At 64.7% G+C, this 9,510-nt stretch overlaps 1 long non-coding RNA gene across 1 annotated transcript; it reads left to right on the top strand.

The window, feature by feature from the left end:
• Positions 1–210: 210 nt before the first annotated feature.
• Positions 211–3,266, top strand: LOC141568226 (uncharacterized). Its single transcript, XR_012491292.1, has 2 exons — positions 211–993; positions 2,994–3,266. It is a non-coding gene; the product is annotated as an uncharacterized LOC141568226 (long non-coding RNA).
• The last annotated feature ends 6,244 nt before the right edge of the window (positions 3,267–9,510 follow it).

The following is a 9,510-nucleotide window of genomic DNA, read 5'->3' as shown; positions in this document are numbered from 1 at the left end:
CCCCCACCACACACATCTGCACACAGGCCCCAGCCACTGGCCTCCACGCTCCCCTACCCCTGTCGGTGGGTCCCCAGACCCTGATCTGTGGTCCTCCTGCACCTTGGAAGAGGGCAGGGTCGCGAGGCCAAGAGCCAGCGGTTCCCAGATGTGACCATTCCCCTCCCCTTTCTGGAGGAATGACAAGCCTGGTGCCCAGGAGGGGGCGGCGGTGTGACAAGGAAGCAGGAGCAGAAAGGGAGGGTTCTTCCCCGTTTCTGTGGATTTGTTTAATCCCACGCTATTCGCAAGCTTTCACAGTGGCAGACTGGAAGGAAGGGGGAGGGGGTCCCGACCGAGTCCCTCCCTTCCTGCTCCCGGATCCCGCCCCAGGAGCCACCTGACCCGTATCCAAGTTGCCGGCCGGCGCGAGGGGAGGGGTCTTTGTGCGCGCGGAGGCAGCCGCCTGGAACCTGGAGCCCTGAGCTGCCTGGCTCCCTGCGCCCTTCACTCTGAGCCGGGAGCCCCCTGCCACAACTCTCGGAGCTGGCAAATAAATGAATCCACAAACACAAATTCTCGGTGTGCTGGGGAGAAGCGGCCGCACCGGCACCGGCGGAGAGAACGCTGGGCGGGTGAGGCTGGGCGGTCCCAGAGGAGCCAACGGGAGTACAACCCCCGCGCCGAGCCTGGCAGCAGTGAGTTGACTTTGATGAAACCTATGGAGGCTCTGAGGCCACCAAGAAGGTCCCCATCGTGCTGGCACAGAGGGCGGGCAGGGCAGAGGCTGGAAGCCCCTTTCCCACGCAGCACCCACCGGTCGACTTCACCCCACACCCAGGGTGGCCCTTTCTCCCGAGGGCCAGAGGGCAAGCATGGGAGCTGCCGGTCGCTGGAAATAGAAGGGGCGAGCCTCTGACCCCATCGGTGCCAGGACTCGGAGAGGTAAAAATGGCGAGAGGACATGCCCGAGGGCTGCGCTGGGGATGCGCAGAAAGCCAGCCTGATCCAAAGGTAGGGGCGCCCCTCCCACCTCCCGCGGAGAGGTCTGGGTGGTAAGGTGCTGGGCCAGGGGAGGCAGCCTGTGAAGAGCGGTGACCCTCCCCTGGCCCCACAGGGAGCCAGCCTGTAGGGAGGGGGCACCTGAGAAAAGATTTGGGTCCCTAAAGCTGAGTTCTCCCCTTAGAATGCGAACAATCCAGGGAACTTGAAGCCAGAGCTGCTGGATGTATCCAGGCAGCGAAGGGTTGGGGGTGCATCTGCCCTCAAACCGCACCTGGGCCCGACCCTTCATGGGAGAGGACTGGGGCAAAAAGTCCAGAGAGACGCGGGAAAAGATGAGACTGGGGTTCAGGGTTCGTTTCAACACCATGGACAGCGGACCCCACCGCATAGGGACTGCCCAGCCTCAGCAGGGTGAGGATCCCTGGGAGTGGGGGGCAGAGGCGGAAGGTGATACATTCAGATGCTGAAATTGCCAGCTGCCCGGCGTTCCCCTCCCTCCACCCCCTCCAGTGAGAGCGTCTGGATGGCGTGAGTCTGTGCCTGTCGGCAGGTAGGCTTGGGGCGGCTTCCCGTGCGTTGGACGTGGGTAGTGAAGGTTCTGCTTCTGCGTGGAGGAGTGGGGATCTGCGAATCCCATTCGATAGAGAAGGGCCATTCCTGACACCTGCAAAGGGCCAGAAACTGCGCTGGTTAGGCTGAGACTGAACCCACACCAAAGGGAGAGGGGCGCCCTGGAGGGTTGAGCAGCAGCGGGAATTTGGGGCAGGGTCCCAAGCCCCTTCCCAGGTGCCTCTCTGAAGGCTCTGCGGTGCTGGAGAGGGCTGGAAGGAAGGAAGCAGGACGGTGCCCGAGGTGGGAGGGTCAGCGGACTCTGCTCTGAGGGCAGATGGTGGAGGGGCCGAGTGGCCTGGAGGGAATGCAAGGGAGCAGAGGCCTGCTGGCGAGGCCCGGGCCTGTGGTTCCCTCACCGTCTGCACGGAAACAAAGGCCCGTGGGGGAGATGTGAGGTGGTGTGGTTTAGGGGAGCCTCTGATCTTTGGCTCTAGAGAGGCGGATCAGGGTCATCCACCGCAGGGCGCCAAGGAGAGGCACTGGCTCAGCAGTCAGGCCGTGACGTGTCACCTGTGCTCCCGTGGTCCCTGGGGCAAAAACTCCCCACACCAGTCAGGACACAGGGAGAAAGGGGAGCAGTCTGTGATGGGGGGGTCGCTATCTCCCTCCTGGGCATAGACACACAGCAGGGCCTACGGCGAGTGAGCGCGCGGTCTGCGCGCTTCCTCCGCAAGTCGTTTCCCGGGTGGCTGGAGGGGGCCCCTGAGGAACTACGGGGTGCAAGCTGAGGCGGGGAGTGCGTTGCGGGGAAAGAGCACAGGAGATGCGAGCCTGCGGCGAAGGCCTGAGCGCAGAGGTGTGCCCGTGGGGCTCCGCTGCGTGCAGAAGAGGCGTGGCTGGTGGGTGTCAAGGTGCGCCCAGAGGGGCTGCAGTCGATGGGCTGCAGGAGCCGCGCTCGTGTGAGTGCGGGAGGGTCGCGGGAAGGATTCGAGGGAGTCTGTGTGAGAGAGAAGCGTTTCCGTGGCCATACGTGTGGCTGGAGGGCGCCAGGCACGCTCGAGGGCGCTCGAGGGCGGCGTCCGTGTGAGCGGATGATCGCGCGGGGCGGGACGCGGCGAGTGTGCGCGGAGGCACCGGGCGCGCAGTGCGTGTGTGCGCGTGTGCGCGGCGCGCGTGCCCCGCAGTTCTCAAGGACACCTCGGGGAGGCGGCGGAGCCGGTGTCCGGGTGACGTCACCGCGCGCCCCAGTGATAATCGCCCGGTGCCGGAGCCGAGCGCGGATACGCGCAGAGGCAGCTGCGGCGGCGGGCGCGGGGACAGTAGTGCCCAGGCCGGCCCGGCGACCAGGAGCTGGGAGCCTGCAGCGCTGAGTCCGCAGACTCTCGGCTCCCAGCCCGCCGGCGGCACTCAGGGACTTGTCCCGCTCCTTTTGCCGTGTCCCCGCGCTCTCCTCCTAGGCAGCGACGTGCGGGGTCCACGGGCACCGCAGAGGAGGCGGGAACGGGCGGCGCGGGGAGCGGAGGCGGCGGCGGCCGAGGAGCGGCAGGCGGCGGCGGCTCCCGCCCGGGACGGGTAACTGCGCTTGGGGCCGGGCGAGCTCCGCGAGCGGTTTCTCCGGGTCTTCCCGTCGTCCTCTCCACCCACAGCTCCAGCGCCTTCTAGCCGGGCCCCAGTGCGCGGGGAGGGCGAGCTCTCTGGGTTGTAAAAAGAGACTGTTTTTCATGCCTGTGCATCGAGATTCTTTCTTTTAACCGCATTCGTTGCGCGCTCGGGGCCCGGCCTGGGAGGGATCTCGGGAGGGGCTGTCGCCCTGCCCTGTCAGAGAGAGGGCTCTGTGCCTCTCAGCGGCCCGCGGGAGGCGCCGGGCGCGCACACGCTCGCTCACCCGCTCGGCTTCGGCGCCTCCACGCCGCGATTCCGCAGGGCGCCAGGCTCCCAGGACGCCTCCAGGAGCTTGCGTGGGCCCCCCTCCCTGCTGCGGAAGGGAGAGAAGAGTGGGTTCCTCAGAGTTGGGAGCGGATCCGGGCTGGAGTCCGAGAAAGCACCGTCGGCGTGGCGCAGCGCCCCCGCCCCGCCCGCCCCACGGCCAAGACGCTGGAGCGTTGGCGCCCTTTGCGCGAGGACCCCACGCGAGCCGGAGCCGCGGCCCCGACCCCGGCCCGGCCGCTCGCCGGCCGCCGCAGCCCTGAGGGCCCCTCTGCGTGTTCACAGCGGACCTTGATTTAATGTCTATACAATTAAGGCACGCGGTGAATGCCAAGAGAGGCGCCTCCGCCGCTCCTTTCTCATGGAAATGGCCCGTGAGCCCGGCCAGCGCGGCGCCCCTCCCGCGGGAGGAAGGCGAGCCCGGCCCCCGGCGGCCCCTCGCGCCGCGGACAAATCCGGCGAACAATGCGCCCGCCCAGAGGGCGGCTCAGCTGCCGGGCCGGGGACCTGGCTGCGGGACACAAAGGGGCCCGCGAACCTCGGGAGTCGCGGGCGGGTGGGGGCGACCGAGGGGGAAGACAGGTCCGGACCAGGCTGGGCCATCCGGCCTCGGCTTTCAGCCACGTGCATCCTCAGCTTGGAGTGCGGAAGAGCCCGCAGAGGGCAGAAGGAACCGAGAAGGTGTCCGAGGAAGTGCAGGGGCGGGGAGACAAAGGGAGGGTCCGCGGGGAGCAGCGGAGTGGGGAGTGGGAGCCGGCTGGGGCCCGGGACGGCGCCATGCACCGGAAATCGGCGGCCGCGCGGCTTTTGGGGAGATCGCGCCACCTCACCGGCGCGTCGGGGCGCTGTCCGTGGTACTGGCGGTGGGGTGGTCCCGCGGGACAAAAGTGTCCGGAGGGCCACTTGCCCCAACCCCCGACGCTCTGGGCAGTTGCCATGGCAACAAGGGGGGGTGGAGTAGGGTCTGAGGTCACTGCAAAGTCTGTCCTGCCTCAGTCCGCCGGACCGCGCGGCGGGGATGAGCCCTCACTGAGCTCCTGCAACCGCCCCGGAGCCTCGAGGACGAGGACGAGGCTCAAAATGGGGAAGGGGAAGAAAAGGGCACGTCTACAGCTGTGTCCAGCGTCCAAACAAGGGCAGGTGGATGCGCTTGACGGAATCCAGGCCCAAATCCCGCTCTGGACTATGCAGGACTCAGGCACAAGAGGCTCCGCAGCCAGGGGGAAGGTGGCAAACTCCTCCCCCGCCCTCTGCAGCCGCAGTGACACCCACTCGGGTTTGCTGCAGGCATTTTTTTTTGTCCTCGGGAGCCAGCGCCACCTGCTGGCGCTCTGGCATGCGCTCCGCCTGCTGGCTCCCTATGGGGCTTCCTCCCTTCACCCACCAGGTCCCCCATCCCGGAATGCTGCTTGGGTCACTGGCTGTCTACTGGCCGACAGGCCGCTCTAGCGCTGATCAGTGGGGGAGGCGCCCATATGCGCCCCGCTTCTCCTCCAGCATGTTCCCAACCCTGCTTTGCAGCTGCGCAGTTTTTCCTCTTAATGGCGGCGAGGATGAACCCCTCTGGCCAGGCTCCAAGCCTGAGCAGGACCTTGGTCCCCCCAAATCCCCAGCCCCTGGGCCACGGCAGGAAACAAAACCAGCACAGAAGGGATCACTTAGGTGTCAAGCTGTGGCCCCTCAACCCCCACCCCTCTTGCCTCCCCCATCCTTCTCTCGGCTCAGACCTCCAGCTCTCTCTGAGACACGCTGCAGGTGCAAGCTGAAGGCAAGGGCCTGATCTTCCCACCCCATATCCTGCCCCTGAAGGGCGGGGAAGGGCCAAGTTGCCCCCAGTTGGCTGCGGCCTGACCATGGAGCCGCAGAGCTGGCCCCACAGCACTGGCCTTGGGCATGGCGGCCCCTTCTCCCTCCGCCCGCTGTGAGGGGGACAGCACCTCAGAGGCACGTCTGGTCTGAGTTTATGGAGGGGCCCAGCAGGGGCCCCAAGGTCTTCCAGGTCGGCACTGAAGGGACTTGGGGGGAGGCAGCCCCGTGTCTGGTGTCCCTGCTGGAGTGGCCCTTGTCCAGTCTGAGCTTTCTCTGGGGGCTGCTCAGAACCTCCCTGCATCAGCGGCATGGACCTTCTCTCATATGGGAGGTGGCCTTTGCTCCCCCTACCCTCTGGATAAGGGACGGGGCCGGGCTCTGTGCTCGCCCATCTCTCTTCTTGGGGACTTGGCTCCTGACTAGAACGGACCTTCTGAGTGGTTAGCCAGGCGGGGAGGAGGACACAGAGCTGGTGGATGGCCCTCGGCACTGTCCTGGGCTGGTTGGTCTCTGGTGAGGGTCCCCGGGGACCCTCCAGTTGGGGAGCTCCCTCCTCCTAGAACCCTCCCATAAAGGAGGCCTCAAGTAACCATGCACCTGTGCCCCAGTTCCCTGGGTGTGTGTGTGGTTTTGCAGGGTTTTCAGGCCTCCACTGAGCAGGCCCCATCAGATGAGTGCCGCAGTGTGGGGAGGGCCATGTGTCCAGGCCGCAGGGGCTGAGCCCAGAACTTGTACTCTGCACCCAGCACGGATGCTGGCCCACCTTCCTGCCAGCATCACGCTCCCTGCGGACCTTGTTTTCTCTGCACAGAGGGAAGAATAAAGCCCGTGTGTCTCCCACGGGTGGATGAGACAGCCTGCTCAGGGGCTGCTGAGGCCAAGGCTGACCGCCAGCCCAGAGCTGGGGCACGATTCAGGGGAGCATGGAGAGGACACATTTGCATGGCCAGGCACCTGTGTCCCTACAGCTGTCCTCGTCTCTGCAGAGGGGACGTGCCCAGACCGCCCTGGCTGCCTTGTTGGGGAATCAGCAGCAGCCATGACAAGAATGGCCACAGAGATGGGCGCACACCTGCCTTTCCCAGGTCTATACGCACCCCAGCTGGTGGGCTGCTCCCCAAACCCCCTCCTCCCAGGGAACTCAGAGCAGGAAGGCGGGGCTGCTCCTGTGCTGGGGAACGGAGTAGAAATTATTCGAACAGGTTCCTCCACGAGCCATTTCTGCAGACACTGTGATGGGAATGGGGCCCGCGAAAATGGCCAAGGGCAGCTGAGCCCCCTCCCCAGGACCAGGAACGGGAAATTGACCGAGATGGAGACACGCAGCACCTCCAGTCAGTAAGAGGTGCTTCCCCGGGTGCAGGGTCCTCAGCCATAGTTACTACGTCCATTCAGGCTGCTGCCAGATGTCTGTGGGCCTCTGCAGACCCTCCCTTCCCCCGGTTCCCCAACACAGGGTCCACACAACCTCGTGGCAGGACCTGACCCCAGAATCACGACTGGGCAGGAGACACCACTCTAGTTGCAGAGTCCAGTGGCATCGGCACTCCTACCTGCCAGCAGGGCTGTACCTCCATTCGAGTTTATGCCAGGGGCTCCAGACACTCGGGGAGGGCACCTGGGCTGTCCTGGGCTGTGACCACTCTGGACCCTCTTGAGAGCCTCAAACTGAGACCAAGACCTGTGACCAGCCCTGGGAAGTTCTGCCCTGTGAGCAGAGTCTGTGCCCACAGGAACGGCCCACCAACAAGACCAAGCTTGGGACACTCCCTGCCCCAGGCTGTGTGCCCTGCCATGGCTCAAGAAGCATGCACGGACGGTCAGCAGTATGCAGCAGGCATTGTCTGTGCAGGGTCAGGACAGGCTGATTCACAAAGGGCACACACCGAGCTCAGGGAGAGTCTGAGTACAGCCCTGCTCACAGACCTCAGGCACCTCTGTGGACCTGGCTCTGCGCCGGCCTTCTGCAGCTGCCACTGCTGACCACACGAGGGCGCCTCGGAGCAGTTGCAGGATTCTGCACCTGGACAGGGCTGGGAGGGACCTGAAGCGGGCGTGGACAGCAGAGGCCAGCCCCAAAGGCCACATGTGTAAGTGTGACAGCAGAGGCAGCCCCCTCCCCGCTGGGAGACGCCCCCTGCCCCAGCTCCCAGGGGAGGAGAGACACCCAGGCCCACAGGAGGTGAGACGCCTTGCACACCTGGATGCTCTTCATTCATTCAACAAATATTTCTGAGTCCCTCGCAGGGACCAGGCCACCACAAGAGCCGCCGAGGTCTGGGACAGCTTGCAGGGGATGGGACCCTGGTGGTCAGTGAGGGTAACATGGGCTCCTACATTACGTCCAGGAACCCAGCTAGAACTGTCTGGGACAGAGTGGGGAGCCTTTTGATGGCAGCGGGCAGGAAGCTGGGCACCCCAGCCACTGGGCACGAGCGGTCTCAGACCTCACTTCTCTGTGCCTCGTTTCGTCCTCTGTGGTTGGAGAGTGAATTAAAACACGTTCACTCAGCAACTATGAGCAGTTGGTATAATTATCATCCCCATCTCCACCATCTCCACCACCATCTCCACCATCTCCACCACTATCTCCATCATCCCCATCTCCATCATCTCCACCATCCCCACCACCATCTCCACCATCTCCACCACTATCTCCATCATCCCCATCTCCATCATCTCCACCATCCCCACCACCATCTCCACCATCTCCACCACTATCTCCATCATCACCATCTCCATCATCTCCACCACCATCTCCACCATCTCCACCACTATCTCCATAATCACCATCTCCACCATCTCCACCACTATCTCCATCATCACCATCTCCATCATCTCCACCATCTCCATCATCCCCATCTCCATCACCACTACCATCACCTGAGGCATCAAAGCCCCACCACTCCCTGAGCACAGGCTTTCCTTGGGGTCCTTCCCTTGCTCCCCCGCACCCCTCTGAAGCTGCCCCACCCTGGTGGGGCCTTCCTCTCCAGTTGGGTTCTGCCCAAGTGGGGCACCCAGCCCTTCCCCACCTCACATGGTAGCCACCAGGCAGCGCCCCTCCATGGCCAGTGGACACAGTCAGCTCCGTGCCATCCCCATCTGGGTCCCCAGGCTGCCGGGAGCAGCGGGCCGGTCCCAAGCTTCACTGCCTGCCACACTGAGTAAAACACCCACAGGGGACCGCCCCAGTGAGGCCAGGCAGGGCTGGTTGTCTTCTGGGCAGCACGGACATGTACGTTCCCCCGCCCCCCTAGTGCCCACATCCCCAGTACAGCTGAGCCCCTGAGCCCCAGGAAGTATCCCAGAAGGCTGGGCCTGCACCCCTGGCTCTCGGGAGGAGACGACACACATGGGGCCTACTTGGCTGCGGGAAGGACCAGCTCACAGCAGGCAGCTCGGGCACAGCTCCCTGGCCTCTGGCTTCCACCTGCTGCCCTGACCACAGCCCTCTCAGACCATGGCCCCATGCCCTCACCCACTCCTAATCTCTGGACACAGATGCCCACTGCTCTCCTACTGCTTCCATCCCAATGCCCTCTCACCCCAGATCCCCCCGCTATCCCAGTGCCTACGGCCTCCCCCTGGCAACCCTGCCCGGGAGATGGCGCAGCCTCACCAACTCCGGGAAGGCTTCTGGTAGAGCACCCGCCCTCTGGGCTCTTCCTTCCTCTTTGGAGGTCCTGCTCACACTCTGAATATGCTCTGTGACCCTGGGGGCCTCATCCCCCCAGCTGGCCCAGTGGCCCTCAGTGACAGGGGCTGCGTCACCAAGCCCTGTCCCCTCAAAGCCATCCAGTGACCAGAGCCCCAGCAGCTGAGTTTCAGGTTCCCGTGACCTTAGGGCTTGGGGGCCAGTGGGACCTGCTCCGTGCGGTTATGGGATTCTGGTACCTGCACCAGCAGCACACCTGGGCAGGAAGAAAACCCAGATGTCAGCCCTGAGGAGAGGGGAGAAGGGCAGAGGAGGCCCTTCAGCCGACCAAACATGGGAGCGCTGGGGAGCAGGCCACTCGCTGGCTGGCCCGCGAGCTGTGGCTGGAAACTGGCCTCTGGTCGGACTGTCTCAGGGCTCGGGCAAGCAGCACAGAGATCTCGCCTGACCAAAGCCAACACACACAGTGGGGGCCGTGGGGGGCAGCCACAGCTCGGGACATCACTCGGTGATGGCCTCCCACAGAGGTGGTGGTCAGTGTCAGGGCATGCCCCCCAGCAGGAAGGGCCCTCGGTGTATGG

Source organism: Rhinolophus sinicus, linkage group LG13, assembly GCF_036562045.2.
Source record: "Rhinolophus sinicus isolate RSC01 linkage group LG13, ASM3656204v1, whole genome shotgun sequence".
NCBI lineage: Eukaryota > Metazoa > Chordata > Mammalia > Chiroptera > Rhinolophidae > Rhinolophus > Rhinolophus sinicus.
This window is presented reverse-complemented; position numbering and strand designations above follow the sequence as displayed.